The sequence below is a fragment of the Bos taurus genome, chromosome 14, assembly GCF_002263795.3.
Source record: "Bos taurus isolate L1 Dominette 01449 registration number 42190680 breed Hereford chromosome 14, ARS-UCD2.0, whole genome shotgun sequence".
Lineage (NCBI taxonomy): Eukaryota > Metazoa > Chordata > Mammalia > Artiodactyla > Bovidae > Bos > Bos taurus.
In genome coordinates this window covers 8960941-8983515 of record NC_037341.1, presented here as the reverse complement: position 1 = coordinate 8983515, position 22575 = coordinate 8960941, and the positions used below count along the sequence as shown (strand labels likewise).

General features: G+C 46.3%; 1 protein-coding gene and 1 long non-coding RNA gene across 3 annotated transcripts in view; one reads left to right on the top strand and one right to left on the bottom strand.

Annotated features, from left to right (window-relative positions):
* KCNQ3 (potassium voltage-gated channel subfamily Q member 3) overlaps nt 1–22575 on the bottom strand; it is a 291957-nt gene that overhangs the window by 46495 nt on the left and 222887 nt on the right.
* LOC112449604 (uncharacterized) lies at nt 6605–8782 on the top strand. Its single transcript, XR_003038201.2, has 3 exons — nt 6605–6877; nt 8364–8458; nt 8612–8782. It is a non-coding gene; the product is annotated as an uncharacterized lncRNA (long non-coding RNA).

Below are 22575 nucleotides of genomic sequence, written 5' to 3'. Positions count from 1 at the left end.
AGGACCATGATACAAGGAGGTTTGGAGATGTCTGCTCCTGGAGCTGGCTTGGCCCAGAGTGCTGGTCCCACCCCTTGATGATCTTGATTGCATTTTCTGATCAACAGTCCTGCTGACCTGCAGATCTGACTGTCTCCAACCCTGTCTAGGAACCCAAATGAGATTTTCAGCTCCCTCCTGTTTGGTCATTTTAAATTCATGACATGTGTGGAACCTGCTTCCTCTTCATTCAAGTCTCTGGCGATGATGATGACGACGATGATGGTAACAATCTCAACACCCAACACCACTCTTTAGTGAGCACTTACCATCTGCCACCTTACACCTATCAGCTCATTTATCCTCGCAACCTTCTCCCAAGGTAGATATGATCATTCCCGTTATACCGATAAAGAAATTCATCAGAAGGAATCATCACTAGCAGGATAACTGTGTCGTCAGTAAAAAGACTACAGAGATCTTCCGGACCCAGGGATCGAACCTGCGTCTTCTGCAACTTCTGCACTGAAGGAGCATTTTATACACACATGAATAAAAAACTTAGCCCTCATTTTCAAGGACTTCCTAGCCCAGTGGGGGAAACAGGACAAATGACCCCATGAGAGTCTGGCTGAAGTTATCATCTGAGTGTCCACAGGCTTTGGGAAAACAATGCAGGAAGCACCCCAGAGGCTGTGGTCAGTGGGTTGGAAGGCTCTCTGAGTCTTAGCTAGCGTGGATCATATGTCCCAGTTTATCCAGGACATTCTCCATTTTGTGTGTGTTGACTGGCAGCACGGACCCCTAGGCAATGTGAACAACATGTACATGTGCAGAGAGTTCAAGGATACTAAACCCCACTCAATCTTCTCCTTCAGTAAGGGGTGCGAGCCTTTTATGATCCGACCTTCCCCAGCCCCTCTTGCTTCCCCACCCCCAGAATCACTGTGCTTCCTCAAGCCCTCTTCTCAATGCTCCTCTTCCCTGCCCACTCCCCCGACGTGCCCCTTTACCTCCTGCTAGCACCTTGACTTCCCTGCTAACACCAGGGCTTCCCTGGTGGCTCAGAGGTTAAAGCGTCTGCCTCTAATGCGGGAGACCTGGGTTCAATCCCTGGGTCAGGAAGATCCCCTGAAGAAGGAAATGGCAACCCACTCCAGTATTCTTGCCTGGAGAATCCCATGGACGGAGGAGCCTGCTGGGGTCGCAAAGAGTTGACACGACTAAGCAATTTAACTTTCAACACCTTGACAGTACCGGGCACACCTAGAGCCTCCCAGCTACTGCCTGCACAATTCCTCATGTGACCCCTCCCTTGGGATCACAGAACACCCAGAGGCATTTCTATTCCAGCACTGATCACAGCCCGTTATCATATTGTAATCACTGCTTGCCCCGTGTCATAAATACAGCGCACCATCTTAACACCCAGCATGAGAACTCGTCCCAAGGCAGGCACTGCCTGTCTAGTGAAATATCTTACAGATCCAGTTGAGGTGGAAGTTGCAACCCTCAAGGCATGAGACTGCTAAACTTCCCAGCAATAGAAAGCAGCCAGAAGTTGGAGATGGGTAGGTCTCGAGGGCTGAGAATGACAAAGAGGAGAAGATACGGCATGCTGAGGGGTTGTTAAGAACAAGCCTGGCTAAAATGAAGTTTGTGGCCTTGCATCTCCACCAGTGAGACAGGGAGGCCAAGCTAGAGGAGACTCAATGGGGGGAGGTGAGAAGGTGGACAACGTGGTTTTCAAAGGCTTCAGGAGTATGTATACAGAAGCCAACAAGCCAGCAAAGATAAATCATGCTGTGGACCTACTGTTTGAGGCCCAAGTGGGAATATCCAGTAAGCTGATCGAAATTCAAGTCTAAAGTTTAGAGGAGAGGTCGGAGCTAGGTACTTAAGTCCCTTTAAGCTCTAATTGTGATTTCAGAGCCAGGTGAGGGGACAACTCGACCTTAACCGGTCACCAATACGCAGTTTCAGCCTGGTTCCCATTCGCAGGGGGGCGTGGAGAACCAGGCTTTAGCCAGCAGGGGGCAGCAAACACTCGTCGGAAGTTGGTATTTTCTTGCATCTCCAGGGATTGAAAAGTACCGGCAACCTGGGGAATTTACTTGCTGAGATTTGAAAACAATCATTAATTTATAAAGCGGAAAGCACCAAGGAAGCCCTCCTTTACCTGAGAAGGGGATGCACTCTTTGGTCTCCTGCACATTGCACTTTACGCTGAAGATATGAACTGGATTCCAGACTCATGGGTGGAATTATCAGTCTCACGGATGGAAGACAGAGAGCAGTGGCTAGACGGGTTCTTCCCTTCTCTTTCTGTTTTGTCTCTCTCTCTCTCTCCATGCCTCACCGATTTTTTTTTAAGTATTTCAAAATTAATTTATTCATTCAACAAGTATTCTTAACATATACTCCACACAGGGTACATATCCCTATGTAACTGTGAGTAACACAGACAAATCATAACACAATGTGAAACAGTCAGAACCATCATATAAATATATGTAGAGGTTGTGCATGCAATTGGGGGAGGGGCTGCAGTTAAGGATCATCTGAAGAAAAAATCCTAGGATCATTTTATCTGTTTATTCTAATGCCAGTGGCTCAGCACACCAACCTCCCTTTCAGCCATCTCAGGAGGCCAATTATTCTTTTACTTCCTCCATCATGTGAGTTTCTTCTCTGTATCAGAGACATCAGTTTGCTGACAAAGGTCCGCATAGTCAAAGCTATGATTTTTCCAGTAGTCATGTACAGATATGAGAGTTGGACCATAAAGAAGGCTGACTGCTGAAGAACTGATGCTTTCAAACTGTGGTGCTGAAGATTCTTTAGAGTCCCTTGGACAGCAATCAAACCAGTCAAATCAATCAATCCTAAAGGAAATCAGTCCTGAATATTCATTAGAAGGACTGATGTTGAAGCTGAAACTCCTATACTTTGGCTACCTGATGCGAAGAACTGACTCATTGAAAAAGACCCTGATGGTGGGAGAGATTGAAGGTGGGAGGAGAAGGGGACGACAGAGGATGAGATGGCTGGATGGCATCACCAACTCAATGGACTTGAGTTTGAGCAAACTCTGAGAGATAGTGAAGGACAGGGAGGCCTGACGTGCTGCAGTCCATGGGGCTGCAAAGAGCTGGACACAACTGAGCGAATGAACAACAACAACATCCTTTACACCACTTTTCTCTCTCTCTTCTCTCTTGCTGGAGGCTTGGGGAGAGTCAACAGCTGCCCTTCTGTCTGCAGGGTCCCGACCGTCTTTCCAAATAAAACCAGTTGAGGTCAAGGGTCCTGACATGCCCTCAAACCAGACACCATCTCCTACCAGCCTCTTCCCACCCGAGCCTGGCCTCCCTTCGTAGGAACAAAGCTGGACCCACCGGAAATCATGACAAATACCCCCTCAAGGACTTCATTCAAGGGGAACCCAAGAGAGTGAAAACTCTAGGATTTACCTGGTGATTTTTTTTGGCGTGTCATTTTCTCTTGTACTCTGGAGAGCAGCAGTGCCAGGAGGGGACACTGTCACCGCTATATCCCTGCCCCGTTTTACAGATGAGGACCACAGCCTTCAGGCTCAGGCAGTGGGGTCACCACAGGAGGAGGGGGCAGAGATGCTAGGACCGACGCTGTTTTGAGAATGACCATGGGGCTTGGAGTGAGGTTCTGCAGGGAACGGGCCAGGGCAGGGCCAGCTGGAGAGCTGGGGGTGGGGTGGGGTTGGGGGTGCACTGAGAGTTCAGCTTCCCTCTCCTCTGGTCTCCAGTTTTGGGGACAAAAGCTTGGTTCCATCTCTAGGCAGTTCCCCAAGACCCCTGATGGCCCCTGCTCCCCGTAGGCATATTTCAAGAGCCAGGTAGCTCGCCAAGGTCCTAGATTGAGGGAAGAAAGCATGGACTCTTCTCCTTTCAGTCCCCATCTGTCTGCCATTAAACGGGAATGCTTGTAGTCAGGCTCCAAAGGATCTGAATCTTGGCTCACCACCTAGAAATCAGATGACCCAGGGAAGGTTTACTTTTTTGAACCTCAGTTTCTCATTTAGAACACGCAAGTGACAAATCAAGGGATTTTCTTTATCTTATTCCTTATCCCAGTCTTTGTAGCTCAGAGATTGCACAGGGCAGCAAAAACTCTCATAACTAAAAACCACCTCTCTAAGGAAGTCTCCGTGCAAACATCCTTGACGGTCTAACAGAAGCCTGTATCCTGCACATCATGGCCTTGCAGTTCAGCCTCTGTCTCTCCATCAGGGACATCATCCAACAGTAGAGTATGGACCATTTGCAAAAAGAAAAGGCAGAGCTTACAAAGGATGCAGGATTTTGTGAAGTTGATGGATATGATGATGAAGAGCTGTTCTAAATACAGCAAAACCGTTAACAAGCGACAAGCTTACTAGAACAATTAAAGACAGATCAAATGATATTTCAAAGGGTGAAAAACACCATACAATCCTTCCCCCCAAATGTTGAGAGAATAAAATGTGAAGTCATGTTGTATTATCATCAAGTTTTGGCAAAGAAAATATAACCTCAAATTAACACTCAACTGAGTCTTTGTGCATTGTAAAAATTAGAGCATAGTTGCAATTATAATTTAAATTTTGTGACCTGAGATACAATAAACACATTTTTGTATTTTAATTATATTTTTGTGATCACATACTAATGAGAAATTTTCTTCACTGTTTAGTATGAAGTTTAGTACCCATTTTCAGCAGATACCCTTTAAGTAGATATTCACTGATTACTATTAATTGTGGAATTAGGGACCCTCTAAACCTACCTTATGGGATGGTCATGTAAATAAAAAGAGAACCATATACATAAACTGCTATGAATCCAGGCAAATAGCAGGCATTCAGATGCAAGCTTTTCACCTCTTTCCCTATAGTCTTCTGTTCATAGGGTCAAAAAAGTGGCTTTACTGGAATATAGAAAAAATAATTTTGTGTTTAAAAACCTTCCTTGTCCTTGAAATTAAGCAAGAATATCATAATCACAAAAAATCACAGAAATCGATATCTATATCTTGATCTATCTATATTCTGTCCCTATGAAACTCTGGATAAGTTTCCAACTCATTGGAAAAGACCCTGATGCTGAGAAAGATTGAAGGTGGGAGAAGGGACGACAGAGGATGAGATGGTTGGATGGCATCACCAACTCAATGGACATGAGTTTGAGTAAGCTCCGGGAGTCGGTGATGGACAGGGAGGCCTGGTGTGCTGCAGTCCATAGGGTCGCAAAGAGTCGGACACAACTGAGCAACTGAACTGAACTGATCAACCTCTGGATCCACAGATGTGTGCAAACTGTGTCCCTCAGGCCAAATCTAGGCAGCTGCCATTTTTATAAATAAATTTTTATACCATAGCCACACTCCTTTGTTTATATATGGTCCGTGGCTGTTTTTGTGAGGCAATAGGAGAGCTGAGTAACTGCAGCTGAGTCTATCTGGCCCAAAGGCCTAAAATATTTACTATTTGACTTTTAAAGAAAAAGTTTCCCAACTTTTGATTTAAAGTAAGAGCCCAGGGCAATGGAACTCAGTTGGTACCACCTGAAGATGTCTGACGTGTCTCATGCAGTGCAGAAAAAAATATTTAAAACTTAAAAGTAAGGGACTCCATCTCATTGTTGTTGAGATAGATATCACAGTATTTAATAAAGGGATAAAATAGGGTCATTTGTGGAAGAAAAGAAGTAAAAGTTTAGGGAAAAGAAGACAAATATGATTTAAAAAATAAGAACCGGAGTTACAGCTTAAATTTCATTAGTTTCATGGTGAATCTGTCTCTGGAAACATCTATTGAAGTTTCTTGGTATGTTACCAGGCATTTCTTCTTGCGTGTCTTGTCTGCCCACTAATGGCTTTTTTAAATATAATTTTTTTTATTTATTTATGTTTGGCTGTGCCGGGTCCTCTTTGCTTTGCAGGCTGTTCTCTGGTTGCGGTGAGTGGAGGCTCCTCTCTGGCTGTGGTGCACGGGCTTCCCACTGCAGTGGCTTCCCTTGCGGCAGAGCATGGGGTCTAGGGTGCGCGGGCTTCCCACTGCGGCGGCTTCCCTTGCGGCAGAGCACCGGGTCTAGGGTGCACGGGCTTCAGTAGCTGTGGCTCACAGGCTTAGTTGCTCTGTGGGATGTGGGATCTTCCCTGACTAGAGACAACCCATGTCTCCTGCCCTGGCAGGCGGATTCTTTACCACTGAGCCACTGGGAAGCCCTTGGCATGACATTACAGGGTTAAGAAAAACAAAGGCATAATTAAAAATTCGTAAACCTCAACTAAAAGTCCAGTCAGCTTTGTGAACAAAATCTTCCTTGTTTCACACCCGGGGTGGTATTTTTAAGGTCTAAGTCCATCCTTCCATAGACCCCTGCTTGGGCACTGAAATGATGCTAAACCTTAAGAGGATGCTTAATTTTATCAAACCCCTGCAGAGCACCGACTATGCTGTGAGATTGTGATTTATAATGAGAAATATGTATGTGGTCATATCCCAGTTTCTGGTATGGAGTTCATAAAACCCTTGGAACTTCCTTAGTGGGGAGCACAATCAGGGTGTCTTTTGTGATGTCAGCAAGGTGCCTGTTGGGAAGCGCCTCCGGATGGGAGCTGTTGCCAGGAGAAGAAATCAAGTGATTAGAGGGTGGGAACTACGGGTCCCAATTCCCCGACTTCTGGGGAGGGCAGAGGGCCTGGAGCTTGAGCTCCATCACCAATGGCCACTGATTTAATCACTCATGTCTATGTAGTGAAGATTCCATAAAAACGCAAGAGCACTGGGTTGAAAGAGCTTCAGGGTTGGAACACATGGAGATGTGGAGAGAGTAGTTCCTGGAGGCCCATGGAAGCTCCACAGCCTTACCCTGTACATGTATGTATATATGTGTTATTCACTCAGTTGAGTCTGCCTCTTTGCGATCCAATGGTCAGTAGCTTACGAGGCTCCTCTGTCCATGGAATTCTCCAGGCAAGAATACTGGAATGGGTTGCCATTCCCTCCCTCAGGAGATCTTCCCTACCCAGGGATCCAACCTGGGTCTCTCACATGGTTCTTTATCATTGGAGCCACCAGGGAAGCCCTTACCCCACACATTGCCCTATGCATCTCTTCCATGGTCCGTGCCTGACTTAAATCCTTTTATAATAAACAGATGATCTTAAAATAAGTCACATGTTTCTCTGAGTTCTGTGAGTCACTCTAGTCAGTGAATCAAACACAAGGAGCAGGTCGTGGGAATCTCCAGTTTATAACCTGTCGGCCAGAAGCACAGGTGGCCACCTAACTTGCCACTGGCATCTGAAGTGGGGCTGAGGGATGGGGGGCAGTCTTATCAGGATGAGCCCTTAACTTGTGAAATCTGATTTCTCTCCAGGTAGACAGTGTCAGAACTGAGTTAAATTATAGGACATTCGGTTGATGTCAGATAATTATTTGGTGTGGGGAAACTGTCCCCCATCAGAGAACAAGTCGGACTTGGGAGTGCAGAACTCTTACATGACCATTTTGGAAGCACCTACTGTCTACAATGAGTTTCCCAGGTAGTTCAATGGCAAAGAACCCACTGCCAATGCAAGAGACTCAGGTTCGATCCCTGGATCAGGAAGATGCCCTGGAGAAGGAAATGGCAACCTGCCTGGGGAATTCTTGTCTGGGAAATTCCATGGATGGAGGAGCCTGGCGGGCTACAGTCCATGGGGTTGCAAAGAGTTGGAGACGACTTATTGACTAAACGACAACTGTGTACAAAGCCCTGATCTACAGGTTGTGTGCAGCAGGGCAAAGAGCATGCATTTCAGAATCAAACACAGTACTTCATCCCCAGCCGCTCCTCTTCATGTGTTTATTCCCCAGGCTGTGCTGTGCTTAGTCGCTCAGTCTTGTCTGACTCTTTGCGACCCCATGGACTATAGACCGCCAGGCTCCTCTGTCTATGGGAGTCTCCAGGCAAGAACACTGGAGTGGATTGCCATGCCCTCTTCATGGCCCAGGCAGAGCTGTTTATCTTAACTTCTGTTCTTGTGCATCAGTAACACCAAAGTCCACCTTGCGAGGCTATAGCGGAGAGTCCGCGTGGCCCATGGTAATGTTGCCAAGACTGCTGGGATCAGACACAGCATCTGCTTCCAGGAAGGCCAGAGCAGGAGCTATCTAGAATCGCCATGTTCATAGATGTCACGAGGTGGAGGGTGAGCTCTCTCTCATCCAGAGGCATGGGAAGGGCCAGCAAAGGCTCCTCAGCTGTCCCTCCCTATGCCTGCGGGAGGGGCCCCATGGTGCAGGAGGTGGAAGGTGAGAAGGTGAGGGGACAAGTGGCAGACAGGCTCCACAGTTTCTCTCCACCCCTCCCTCCTTCCAGGAGGAGAGGGCATGTCTTCACAGGCTCACAGTGGATGGCAGCATTTTCTGTCCAGACCCTCCTCACCCTCTTTCGTCTGGCCATAAGGAATCCTGGTAAGGACTTGGCTGGGGCTTGAATCCAGAGCCTAGCATCTAAGCCCGTGCTCTGGGGCATTCCTTTCCTTCCCCTCCAAGTCACCCCTGTTCCCGTGGTCTTCCAACCTCCGCTGCTGCTGTCAACCTTTGTGTCTGCATTTCTCCCTGCAGGTCCAACACATTCCATCCCCTCACGGATTCTTGGTCACTGTGTGTGCCTGCCGTCAGACACCTTCACCTGTGCAGCTCTGGTCTTCCTGGCTTTTAAGACCCATTTCATAGAAGACATTCTAGAGCACACAATGGAAACCAAAATAAAAGAATCACCATATTCAATTCTAAGCCTAATAAATCAGCTGTTTTCATTTTCTCCTGTCCCTTTTGCAGCCCAAGGACATAGGCATACACAATTTTCAATATTCGCTTTGTCTCAACAGTATAGTCTGCATTTTTAGCTTATTAAAGTATAAATATTCTTCCACTTGGCTATAAAATATTCAAACAATCATGTTTAATGGAAGAGGCACTTTCTATGACATCAGTGCACTGAAATATATACAACCATCCTCTTATTGCTGGATATTCAGATTTAGGGTGCTACCAATTCTGTGTTATTTTAAGTTATACGATGGCATATGTTTTTATGCATAAAGCTTTTCCTTCTTTAGGATCAATTCCTCATAATAATCTCTAGACTATCTGGGCTTCAAATATCTGAATTGATTCTTGAAATATTCTGCCAGGCTACTTTTCTGAAGGGTTGCTCACTTTGTCCCCAGGAACACACAGCATCCATTGTTACCCAATTTTGCCAGCATTGGCTATTAATTACAGTTTGTTGGTTGACTTGCTAATTTGATAGGTATAAAGTGGCACCTGAAATTTGCATTTGAAAGGGGGATAAAGGCTTGTACAGGTGGCACCAGTGGTCAAGAATTCAGCTACTAAACCGGAGACTTCATGGACTCAGGTTCGATCCCTGGCTCGGGAAGATCCCCTAGAGAAGGAAATGGCAACCCACTCCAGTATTCTTGCCTGGAGAATCCCACGGACCAAGGAGCGGTGGGCTACGGTCCAGTGTCACAGAGTTGGGCATGACTGAAGAGACTTAGCATGCAGCACCTGAGGATTAAGTTACTTCTTGTGAGACCTCCCGCTGGAGGTTCTAGGAGAAAATGGAGCAAGTCTTCCCAGCAGCTGTGAAATCATCCCAAGGAGGCATTCGCCTTTCCCACCTACAAGGGCTTTCCTGGTGGCTCAGCTGGTAAAGAATCTGCCTGCGATGCAGGAGACCTGGGTTCAATCCCTGGGTCAGGAAGATCCCTTGGAGAAGAGAATGGCAACCCGCTCAAGTGTTCTTATCTGGGAAATCCCATGGACAGAGGAGCCTGGCGGGCTACAGTCTATGGGGTGCAAAAACGTTGTGTGACTAACGCTTTCACTTTCACCTTCCTCACCTAGATGGTGGCCAAGCCAACCTTTCAACCGCCTTCAGGCTAAAGATAGTGGGAAGAATGCCAGCGTGTCACTGGCATATTACTTACTTTTCTAACCATGCCCTGGAAACCTTTCTTATTTAGAGATAAAAATCAGTCCTCTCAAACCCAAACCAAAAGGTGTAAACAACTTATATTTTCTTATTCCATTAGCACCTTCCTACAAATGGCTCCAGTGTTTGAGACCCAAACACTGAGACACAAAGCAAGACCCGGGCCCCTGCTGTTTCCCCCCCAAGCATGCCACAAGCCCTGATTATTCTAGACATTTTTTCCTCTCTCTTTTTGAAAATCTCGTTAGAATGGAAACATTTAGTGGCTTCAAGTTTCCAAAAGGGGAGAGATTAAAAAAGAGAGACAGAGAGAGTGCCCATGCAGGCGTTAGCATGGGGAGACGCATCTGTTTGCCCAGCTGCGCTTGTAGAAACAACAGCCATCACGGCTGATTGTTTGAGCAATTTCCTTCCTTCCCTGGGCTTCATGTTCATCCTTAAATGCTCCTGGATTTTGTATTCACTCACTCGGTCCTTCTTCCAATACACGTTTACTGAGCAATTCCTCTGTACTGAGTCTCATGTCAAGGTACAGAGGTGGCCCAAGAATCAGGTCTGCCCCCCAGATGCTTAAAGCATCATCAGGGAACTAATTATTCTAGTGGACCGTGCTGGGCACTGAGGTGGCCAAGTGCATGCACCACTCCGTAGCGACTGAGGGCAGTCAAGGGCACCCTAATAAGTTTTCAGGGGCTTCAGCTTATTAGCTGCAAATTTTACACTCAACAGCATCCTGGGGCTTTGAGACCACCTTCCTCTCACCTATTTCTAAGGTCAGTCATTGAAGGGAAAGATGCAAGACCATTCACTAGCCTTGAGTGTTAGGAGTAACCTCAAGCTTGGGCTCACTGTCTCTAGTGTTCCCAACTTCTAGAGCCAGCATCAAGCTTTGCAAGTTAAGGCATAACATTTATCTGGGGGGGAAGGCTGAGAAAGGGAGACACACATTGCATGTATTTGGATGTGTAAGAGAAGAAAAACTAAGGTAGGAAATCTCATTTTAAGAACTTTTGCACATTTATTATAAAATCATAGATCAAATGACAAACCTAGACGGACAATTAAAAGACAGAGACAACACTTTGCTGACAAAAGTCCGCATAGTCAAAGCTATGGTTTTTCCTGTGGTCATGTATGGATGTGAGAGTTGGACCATAAAGAAGACTGAGCATTGAAGAATTGATACTTTTGTACTGTGGCGCTGAAGAAGACTCTTGAGAGTCCCTTGGACTGCAAGGAGATCCAACCAGTCAATCCTAAAGGAAATCAACCCTGAATATTCATTGGAAGGACTGATGCTGAAGCTAAAGCTCCAATACTTTGGCCACCTGATGTGAAGAACTGACTCACTGGAAATGATCCTGATGCTGGGAAAGATTGATGGCTGGAGGAGAAGGGGGTGACAGAGGATGAGGTGGTTGGATGGCATTACCGACTCAATGGACATGAGTTTGAGCAAACGTTGGAGATCATGATGGACAGGGAAGCCTGGCATGCTACAGTCCATGGGGTTGCAAAGAATTGGACATGACTAAGCGACTGAACAACAACAGATCATCTATCCGTGCTTGTGTAATTGACCTCAGACATAAGTACAGGCTTTACATTTGTCTTTGTTCAATGTCATCTTCTGAGACTCAGCCTGTATCTCAAGCTGCTGTGATCATCTTGGAAACTGAGTTCCACTGCTGGAGCATTAACTATCCCTTCCAGCTTTGCCATCTGAATGCCTGATAGTCCTACCCGTGGCACATGGACCTCACTGATGGAGGAGCCACTCTTCCTTCCACAACTTCCTCCACCCCCCCTACTCCACCCCTCTCTGGGGGACAGTAAGGAATTCTGGCTTAGGGTTCCCACTCCCCTATCCCCGGGAGCCCATATCCTGGGGAAAGCATGCCAATTTGGCCTTTTCATCTTTCCGTATCTGAGAACAGCTGCTGCTATCATGCCAACATCAGGACTCAAAGACCCAAACCCACAACTGGTACACTCAACTCCTGCCAGGCATATGTCATCCCTTCCAACCCTGAGATGCTGGCAAAGCTCATCCCTGGTGTGTCCCTTTCTTATGCACAGGCCACTGACTCAGAGGACGTGGAGAGAGAGATGGTGTCCTTCGTGGGCTGGCCTCCTTGGTAGGCCATTGAGAGTTCTGGTTTCCAAAACCATCCTGGCCACAGTAACAAGGACCCCAGATGCATTTATCAAGGTTCCCGTGACCTCACAGGGCTCTGATGGGGACTGAGCAATCAATGCTGCTGGAGTCCGAGCTATGGGATGACGTGGGAAATATGTCATGTGTGACACTTCAAATGGGATTCTTTTCTCTCTCTCTCTTTAAAGATGAGGATACCAAGTTTTTTCCTTGAAACGAGGACAAGGAAAAAAAACGCACAGAGAGAAGGAAAGAGATGCAGAATGATTCAGAACCAAGGTACCTTGCTAATGCATTGGAAGATTGTGGAGTTGTCCTCACTAAAGATAAAGCAAGGTATGGAGGGAAGCGGTGGTGAAAAGACCTCACTCTGGAGTCAAGAGCTTGGGTTCCAGTCCTGGCTCTACCCCAACCACTTGGGTGACCTAGGGCAAGTCACATTTCCTGAGTGACAACATGGTCCTAGAAACTGAAGAATTTCTGCGGATCCTTTCCTATTCTAATACTAAGACACAGACCATCATTTAAGCAATAGATGTGCCCCTGAAGGGCTTTCCAAGTGGCTCAGTGGTAAAGAATCTGCCAATACAGGAGACATAAGAGACCTGGGCTTGATCCTTGGGTCAGGAAGAGTCCCTGGAGGAAGGCATGGCAACCTACTCCAGTATTCTTGCCTGGAGAATCTCATGGACAGAGGAGCCTGGTGGGTTACAGTCCATAGGTTTGCAAAGAGTTGGACATGACTGAAGCAACTTACCACTCATGTGCTCCTAAAAATATGTGGTAGACTTTTGTGCCCCTCAATTGAAGTAGACTTTAAATAAGCCAGGCCAATATCTCTATTTTTCTCTCTCCTCCTTCACTCCCTCCCTCCTTCTCATCTTTTCTTCCTTTAGGAGTAGAATTCTTTAAAAACAAGTCTTCAAAATTACAATGAGGTATCATTTCACATTGGTCAGAATGGCTGCCCTCAAAATGTCTACAAAGAAGAAATGCTGGAGAGGGTGTGGAGAAAACAGAACCTTCCTACACTACTGGTGGGCATGCAAATTGGTACAGTCACTATGGAGAACAGTGTGGTTGTTCCTTAAAGAATGAAAAATGGAGCTGCCACATGATCCCACTCCTGGACACGTATCCAGAGAAGACGAAAACTCTAATTCGAAAAGACACGTGCAACCCAATGTTCACAGCAGCACTACTTACAATAGCCAAGACACGGAAGCAACCGAAGTGTCCATGAATAAATGATGGACAAAGAAGGCGTGGTATATGCACAAAATGGAATATGACTCAGCCATAAAAAGAATGAAATAATGCCACTTGCAGCAACGTGAATGTTCCTAGAGATTATCAGACTAAGTGAAGTACGTCAAAGAAAGACAAATATCATATGTGGTGTCATTTATAGGTAGAATCTAGATAATAATACAAATTAATTTATTGACAAAAGAGAAACAGACTCACAGACATAGAAGCAAACATGTGGTTACCAAAGGAGAAAGGTGAGGAGGGATAAATTCAGAATTTGGGATTAACAGATACACACTGCTGTATATAAAATAGATAAGCAACAAGGTTTTACTATAAGCAAGGGAACTATATTCAGTATTTTGTAATAGCCTATAATGGAAAAGAATCTGAAAATATATGTGTGTATATATATTACTTATGTACTATATATACACATAAATATACAGAACTGAATCATCTTGCTACACAAATGAAACTAACACAATATAGTAAATCAACTTTATGTGTGTGTGTGTGTGTGTTAGTCACTCAGTCATGTCCAACCCGTTGGGACCACATGGACTGTAGCCCATCAGGCTCTTCTGTCCATGGAATTCTCTAGGCAAGAACTTGCCTGGAGGGTTACCATTCCCTTCTCCAGGGGAATCTTCCCAACCTAGGGATCGAACCCGGGTCTCCTGCACTGTGGGCATATTCTTTATCATCTGAGCTACCTGGGAAACCCTAGGCTATACTTAAAAAAAAAAAAACAAAAAACTCATGCAGAAGTCAAATACCTAACTGCAAAAACAAGAGTGGCTTTATGGGGAGGGATGTCTGCCCAGCCTTGGCAGTATCCCCTCCCCTCCCCCTGTACACATGTGATTGACACCATTTGTGATGCACTGAATTAAACTATCACCTTACTGGAAAGAGTCCTTGTTTTGATGAATGCTATACCTGGGAAAGCAAAAATGACTCAGCCACATGTGGGCTACCAAAGCACTTTCCTGTCATTACCTCATCCCTCTTCCCTACAAATCTGCCAGGATGGGTGATTTACCCCATGCCACAGGAGAGAAGACTGAGCTGAGATGGACGAGAGGTGGAACGTGTCATTCTTGGTCATCTCCCTGTACCCTGATGCAAAGAGCTGACTTATTTGAAAAGACCCTGATGCTGGGAAAGATTGAGGGCAGGAGGAGAAGGGGACGACAGAGGATGAGATGGTTGGATGGTATCACCGACTCAATGGACATGAGTTTGGGTAAACTCTGGGAGTTGGTGATGGACAGGGAGGCCTGGTGTATTGCAGTCCATGGGGTCGCAAAGAGACAGACACGACTGAGGGAATGGAACTGAACTGTACCCCCAAACACCTGGGGGTGGTACCTGGGGCACAGCTGGTCTTATGGGAACAGTTCTCTTTTTTAAATAATTTATTTTATTCATCATTTACTTTTGGCTGTGCTGGGTCTTCGCTGCTTCGCGAGCTTTCTCTAGTTGTGGGAGCAGGGGCTACCCTTCATTTGTGGTGCGCGGGCTTCTCTTGTTCCAGAGTGCTGGCTCTAAGTGTGCAGGCTTCAGCAGCTGTGACTCCAGGGCTCAGTAGTTGCAGTTCCCGGGCTCTCGTGCACAGGCTCAGTCCTTGTGGCACATGGGCTTAGTTGCTCTGTGGAATGCGGAATCTTCCCCCATCAGTGATTGAATCTCGAACTGGTGTGTCCTGCATTGGTGGGCAAATTTTTTTTACCACTGAGCCAGCAAGGAAGCCTGGCAGGTGAATTTTTAATCAGTGGGCCACCAGGGAATTCCCTCTGGGAAAAGTTGTTGAATGAATGGGCGTATGACTTGCTGACCTTCATCAATGAATCCCTGCCAAAATCAGGGCTCCAAGCCCTTTTGACCTCTTTTGGTTCACAGGCACTGAGGTCCCTTTCTTGGAAACATATGATCAATTGCAAACATCACCCTGTGAATTAAAATTTTTGGTTGGACATGCTTATCTCCCCCACATTTCCCGAACAACAGCAATAATATCCAAGGATTGTCCATGATTCATAGATGAGGGAAATAAATCTGTAGTCTGCCTTCTTCTCTTTATAGGAAAGAGAAACCAAGACAGGAATGCTAAAGCTTGGGCAGTTCTGTTTTGCCCTAAAAGATTGTAGCAGACATTGTCCATACCCAGATCCTCTAACCACGGGCCTCCTACTCCTTCTCAGTTTTCTGCATCCAACAAGTCTTATCTGCTATTTGTCTTGGAGGAAGTTGCCCATGGGCTGCTGGAAATGCTTTACCTGTGGCCAGAAGCAGAAGGCAGAATGTAGTGGCCAGGTGGGTGGAGTGGGCTTTAGCCAATGACTGATGGGTCTTGGGTCAGGACAATGTTGAGCTGTAACTCACATCCCTGGGCTCACTGTGGAATCAGGTGGAGGCTGCCCTCCTTGGACTTTGCTGAAATCACCTATTCACTTGTATTCTACAGCTTAGTCAGGTTCTAGAGAACCCAGTGTGAGACAAAGGGGAGGCTTGTAAAAGGGGGTCCATGATTCTCAGTAAACGTGAGTCTGAAGATATGCAAAAAAGTATACATAGCCACATTTCTCCACATAATAAACTCCTTACATGATCCATGGAGAGAAGTAGCATTTCAAGAAAGAGTTGTCAGATAGAGAAGGGAGAGATGGGAAGCTTTAAGGGGAAGAGGGCCAGAGGGCCGAATCCCATGAAAATGTAGAACAATGACAACAACAACATCAGCAATAACAAAACACAACTCGGATACAGCCCAGAAGCTTGGAGGGGGTCTGCTATGTGTACAACTGCCTCATGTGCATAGTATTCAGAAGGACATCCAGGGAAAGGGGCTGTGTTCCAGGTCGCTGAGACGCTACACGTGTCAATGAAGAAGTACTGAGCCCTTCACGGAATGCTATCTGTGCACATTTTTAGGCTTCCCGGGTGGTGCTAGTGGTAAAAGAACCTGCCTACCAATGCGGGAGATGTGGCTTCTATCTCTGGGTCAGGAAGATCCCCCGGAGGAGGCTGTGGCAACCCACTCCAGTATTCTTGCCTGGAGAATCCCATGGACAGAGGCGCCTGGTGGGCTGCAGTCCATAGGGCTATACAGAATTGGACACGACTGCAGTGACTTAGCGCACATGCACACATGCAGATTTCTAAGCCAGAGGACCACAGGCCAACATACACACAGCTCAGCACTTAATAAGACTGGGTGAAGGGAAGCAGGCTCCCACCTGGGTGCGAGAGTGTTAGAATCAGTTCCACTTGGATCCCAAAGGACAGGGAACTTCAGTTGACGTCCAGGTTTCACACACTGTTGATTGCATAGACCTCAGTGAAAGGGATAAGTACACAAATAGCTCCTAACACAAACAGAAGCAGGTGGAAAACGCCTCCAATGGGGTGCAAGCAGAGTGCTTTTGGAGCTTCAGCAGAGAGAGGGCACACCCATCACCTGCTTATTTGCATCTTATGAACCACTTAGTAGTTCCCGGTTCTCCCAGACAGCACGGAGAGGGAAGAGGAGCTGTCACTCCAGAGCTTGCACATGTGGAACGAGTAAGAAACAGGGAGCATTTGGCCCACTTCATGAGATTCCTGAGAGCCGATGGTCAAATTCTCAGTAATTTTTCAAGCCATGGTTAACTCCGCTGTTATTAAAAACTATACACGCTTACAGTGAAATAAACTGTACTGCTGCTGCTGCTGCTAAGTCGCTTCAGTCGTGTCCGACTCTGTGCGACCCCATGGACGGCAGCCCACCAGGCTCCCCCGTCCCTGGGATTCTCCAGGCAAGAACACTGGAGTGGGTTGCCATTTCCTTCTCCAATGCACGAAAGTGAAAAGTGAAAGTGAAGTCGCTCAGTCCTGTCCGACTCTTAGCGACCCCATGGACTGTGGCCCACCAGGCTCCTCTATCCATGGGATTTTCCAGGCAGGAGTGCTGGAGTGGGGTGCCATTGCCTTCTCCCATAAACTGTACTAAAAAGGTAATAAATGCTCAAAACTCATCACTAGCAAATTATTTTATATTTCACTCACCATCTATGCCCTTGAGGTTATTTACATCTTTTTTTTCTGTCTGGTAGAACTAGTCCATACGGGTGCCCACCCCTTCTCTGTGTTCAGTGATGTCATGCTGGTAGTCTGAAATGTATCAGAGCAGGATTATTTCCACCACAGAAACCAGCAAACGCTGCAAAATGGGGCCCCTGCTTGGGGTTGCTTGTTAAACATTCAGCAGCATACCACTGGAGAGGAATCCTGAGAGTGTTCAGACAGGGTGAAGAAGAAATAAACCTAATGATTTCGTTCATTCATCTAACGCTGCTTATTGATCACCTACTATGTGCAACATACACGTAATGACAATTTCTTCATGGTTGGCTGTAACGGTGAGCTCAGTCAAAGCTGACTGACTGAGCGATTTGGGGGCAAAGGTCCAAGTAAAAACACTGAAAGTTCCAAGTATTGAGCATCTTCCATTTAAGTGCATTTTGATGATTTCCAGATCATGTGCGGTGGAGGCTCCAACTCACAGCTAACAAGGAGATGCCAAGGAGAGGTCTGGCCAGACCTGCTTCAATAAATAGATAAGGATCATTTAAAAGCAGCCCATTAAATGTTTGCATGCAAATGGACCTGCCAGTCTCCTTGAAAAACAGCTTGTTCTCCTAAGGAGGTTAAATATTTTCAGTCTAGTTTGTGTTATTAATTTGCCTAGCCAAGTGTGTGGTTGTGGGTGCATTTTCAATAGAGGATGCAAAGACCTTGCTAAATGAATCTTATCCCTGAAACCTACATGAGGGAGGTTTTGTGAATGCCATCAAAATGACCACAGACTTTTGCCTACTTCCTGTAGAGAATAAATCTCTGTCCCATTCAGATAGCCCTGGTGTAATCTACAGGATGGGGAAGGAAACAGAAAAATGAATAAACTCCAGGCACGCTGCCTGCCTAGTGCCCAGGATAGTGTCTAGCACAGGTGTAAACCCCAGGTGAGGCATACACTAGAAAGACGAACAGACCTAGTTGTGTTGCATTTGTAGCATCTATAATAGCACCTGGCACATGGCGAACATCCAGTAAATTTTTGTTAAATGAATGCATGCTCCCATGCCACAATTGTAACCACAGTTTTTATAAAATGGGTCCTCTAATAATAGACAGAAGACAATCATGGAAGAAAACGAGGGAGAAAGGGCTATTTATAAAAAGAGTTAGACTCCTTTCACATCCTATCTCATTTACTCCTTGTAAGGTTTTATTCTCCCCATTTTACAGATGAGAAAAACTAAGGTGAATCAGTGCACGCCCTTCCTTCCTCACAGGCAGGAAGCACAGAGGGAGGACAAAATCCAAATGTTTCCATTCAAAATCCATGCTTGTTCTATGTATTATGAAACGGAGACAATTTTCCTGGAAATAATTTTTTAAAAACATTTCCCTTGTCCTCAGAAAGTATGATGAATTTCCCTCACTGGAGAAGAGAGAAAACAGAAAACTCACACCAGAGACACAACAGTGGCCCAGCACCTCTTTCTCAACTCCTTTCTTCAGTCCTGGACCATGGAGGAATGGGTGTGTGTGTGTGTGTGATTATCGTTTTCCTTTATTTTCTTGACCATCAACTTTTGCTCCAGTAGTAAGCTGAGGGCTAAACTCTACTTTACAGCGTGTCTGTCCTACAAAACTCTCTGTGAAGGGAATATCATTGCCTCTATGATGTGGATGAGACAATTCAGAAACGGCCGATTTGCCTGAAGTCAACACCAGCAAATGGAACATCCGGGAAGCTAGCGCAGGCTCATCTGTCCCGGAAATGGTTTTCCACTAACGGCTTTCTCAGACTCTTGTGTGCATAGGAATTACTTGCTGCTGCTGCTAAGTCACTTCAGTTGTGTCCGACTCTGTGTGACCCCATAGACGGTAGCCCACCAAGGCTCCCCTGTCCCTGGGATTCTCCAGGCAAGAACACTGGAGTGGGTTGCCATTTCCTTCTCCAATGCATGAAAGTGAAGTCGCTCAGTCATGTCCAACCCTCAGCGACCCCATGGACTGCAGCCCACCAGGCTCCTCCGTCCATGGGATTTTCCAGGCAAGAGTACTGGAGTGGGGTGCCATTGCGAGGACCTTACTAACTATTTTGATCCCGCAGGTCTAGGGTGGGGCCTGACAAGCTCCCAGGTGATGCCAAAATCTCAGGCCGCATCTGATGAGAAGGTTCAGAGGGCAACTATTCAATTACCAACTTATCCTGTTGGGTTGTTTTTGTTTTTTTTTTTTACATTTCAAGTTGCTCAGTCAAGTCTGACTCTCTGTGACCCCATGGACTATACAGTCCATGGAATTCTCCAGGCCAGAATACTGGAGAGGGTAATCTTTCCCTTCTCCAGGGGATCTTCCCAGGTTAATCTCCAGGGGATCTTCCCAACCCAGGGACTGAACCCAGGTCTCCTGCATTGCAGGCGGATTCTTTACCAGCTGAGCCACAAGGGAAGCCCTATCCTGTTGTTCTGGGTTGCTTCTCAGTCCTTCCTTTCATCTTGGTGACGTTTTGGTTCATCAGCCACACTGGGGACCTGACAGGGCTGGGGGGTGGGCAGCAGTCTGTTCCCCGGGAGCCTGGGTGGCTTCCTCCGCTTACATCCATTCCATCTCTGGGCAATAGCGCTGTTTACACTGGAGCTACATTACTTCCCATCTCTTCCCTCTTTGCCTATACACGACAACTACCTCATATAAATGGTCCCTGAGCCTGCAGTCTTGGCGCCCTGAAACTGTTTTCCATAAAATAATCATAGTAAGCTACGTAAATGGAAATCTGATGACATCATTCTGGTTCTTGGATTCCTTTGAGAAAGGGAAAGACACTAACTCCCTGCCCTGGCCTAAATTCTCTTAAACCAGAGCATTTTACTTTTTATCTGCTTATGGATACTGTGGCTCAACACAAAATGTAATTAAAAACAGAATGAAGGATTTTGCTGCTAAAGAAAAGCAAGAATCTCCCTGACTGATCCAATGTATTTCTTGCATTTTACAGATGAAGAGAGCCAGTCCCAGAGAGGTCCAGCCCTTTGCCTGAAGTCTCCCAGGAGGATACCTGGGGTTCTGGCCCAAGAATCAAGACCCTGTTGGTGTTTTCTTTGGTTTTCTGGTTCTTTCCATTGTACCACACTCCCCCTCACGAATACATTTCTGTTTTTCACCAGATACTGCTTTTCTAAGATCCACTTGATGAGCTCGTTTATTGACTGAGAGCAAAACACTCAGGTCTGCAATGCCTTCTCCAAACCTGCCCCCTGCCATTCAAGGCCTAAGGAAAAGCAGAAAGATGGGCAGACCCTGAATTTATTTTCGTAAGCAGGCCTGTGCAGCCTAGACTGACTGCTTGGTCATGAGATCCAAGGTCTGGGGACAGTTAGGGATAAATAAGCAACAATGACCAGAGCCACCACCTCCTTCCCAAAACTGAAGGAAGGAATCTTCAAGGCATTCATAAAATACCATGGCTAAGGTAAGCTGACTCTCGGGACATGACAAAGTGAACACAGAAGCAGACTGAAATAAGTACTCTGGGACCTGAGCTGATGGACTTTTCTTCCTAAAGTATTACTCTTTTAAAAAACATCAAGGATATTTTATGATGAAGGAAATTCCTCCTCTGGTCAAAAAGTCCACCCCAAAAAGCCCTTGATGACCAAATCCATACAAGCAAACAATGCTCCCTAAAATTAGTTAATTTCTACAAGATACCATATTCATAGCAAGTTAATAAATATTCCTCGTGGGAACTTCCCTGATGGTCCAGTGGCTAAGACTCTGTGCTCCCAAAGCAGGGGGCCTGGGTTCGATTCCTGCTCAGGGAACTAGATCCCACATGCCGCACGCAACTAAAAGGATCACAAAGATCCCACGTGCCACAACTAAGACCCTGCACAGCCAAATAAATAAACAAAAAATAAATATTAAAAAACCCCAAATATTCCTTGGGTGAATAAGCATGTGATGAAGCCTACTGTTTGCAGGGGAAATAAATACTTGGTATATCACTGCTTGTGAGTTGAAAGGTCTTGTTAGACTCAAAGATGGGAGAGGTCAGGGTGGGCTAAGAACAAGGGAAGGTACTCTGAGTGGGCTTTGGGTTGGAGGGGGAGAGAGCATTCAGGAGCACTCCGAGAGAAGCAAAGTCTGGAGGCGGGGAGATGTGTCTTGTTTCCTGGATATAGTAGAGGAGAAAGCCAAGTGCTGAGGTAGGAGGCAGATTCCACCCCCTGCGCAGCCCCCACCCCCCCCACCCCCACCCCCCCATATACCCCCAACCCTTACTCTACCCTCCCCCCACCAACCTGCCTGCACCCAGGGTAAAACAATCGGGGATTCACTCCTCATGGATCGAAACTCCAACATGAGAATAGCAGAACAATTAAGGGAGGAAGCTGGGTCCTGCCCACACCACATATTTCTTTTCTTGAAGTCAGGAGACCTCCCCAACCACATATGCACAGAAAAGGCTCCTTGGAGTCATGTCAAGGGATGTTCCATACCTATAAGCCTTTTCAGTAAGATCCATCCTGGCTAAGAGATGCGTGCTCACACATGGGAGGATCCTGAGATATACTAAGTATGGACTGTGAAGCAGGCAAATCAGCATGATCGGCCAAAGGAAACCCGGAAGAAATGTCCCAGAAAAGTAATCCAAACTGCCACAAGGGCAAGACTCAGCAACTGTCTCTCCCCCTGGGTCCGCCTGTGTGTCTATCCACACATACACTATTCTTTTTTCCTCTTAAATAGTTCACTTGCTTTACTACTCTTTATCTTTGTGGAAATTCTTTTCTGCAAAGTCGAAGGCCAGGGCCCTTGTCACTGACCACTGGTCTACTGGCTAAGATCTGGTGCTCTCACTGCTGTGACCCAGCCCAGGCTCCGGCTGAGAACCCAAGCCCCGCTCCAAGCCATTCAAGCCAAGGCCACCAGAGATCAGAGTCACATGTAGAATGGCTTAACATCTGAACCAGGAACTCTGGTGCAGTCAGCCACAGGAAGGCTTCTCTACTGTGTGGAATGTACCTGTGGGTGGCATACGAGGGACCTTTCTGCAATGTCGGTTGAGTTATGTACTTAATGTGGATCTGAAAAGAACATAACTGCGCACATCAGGTG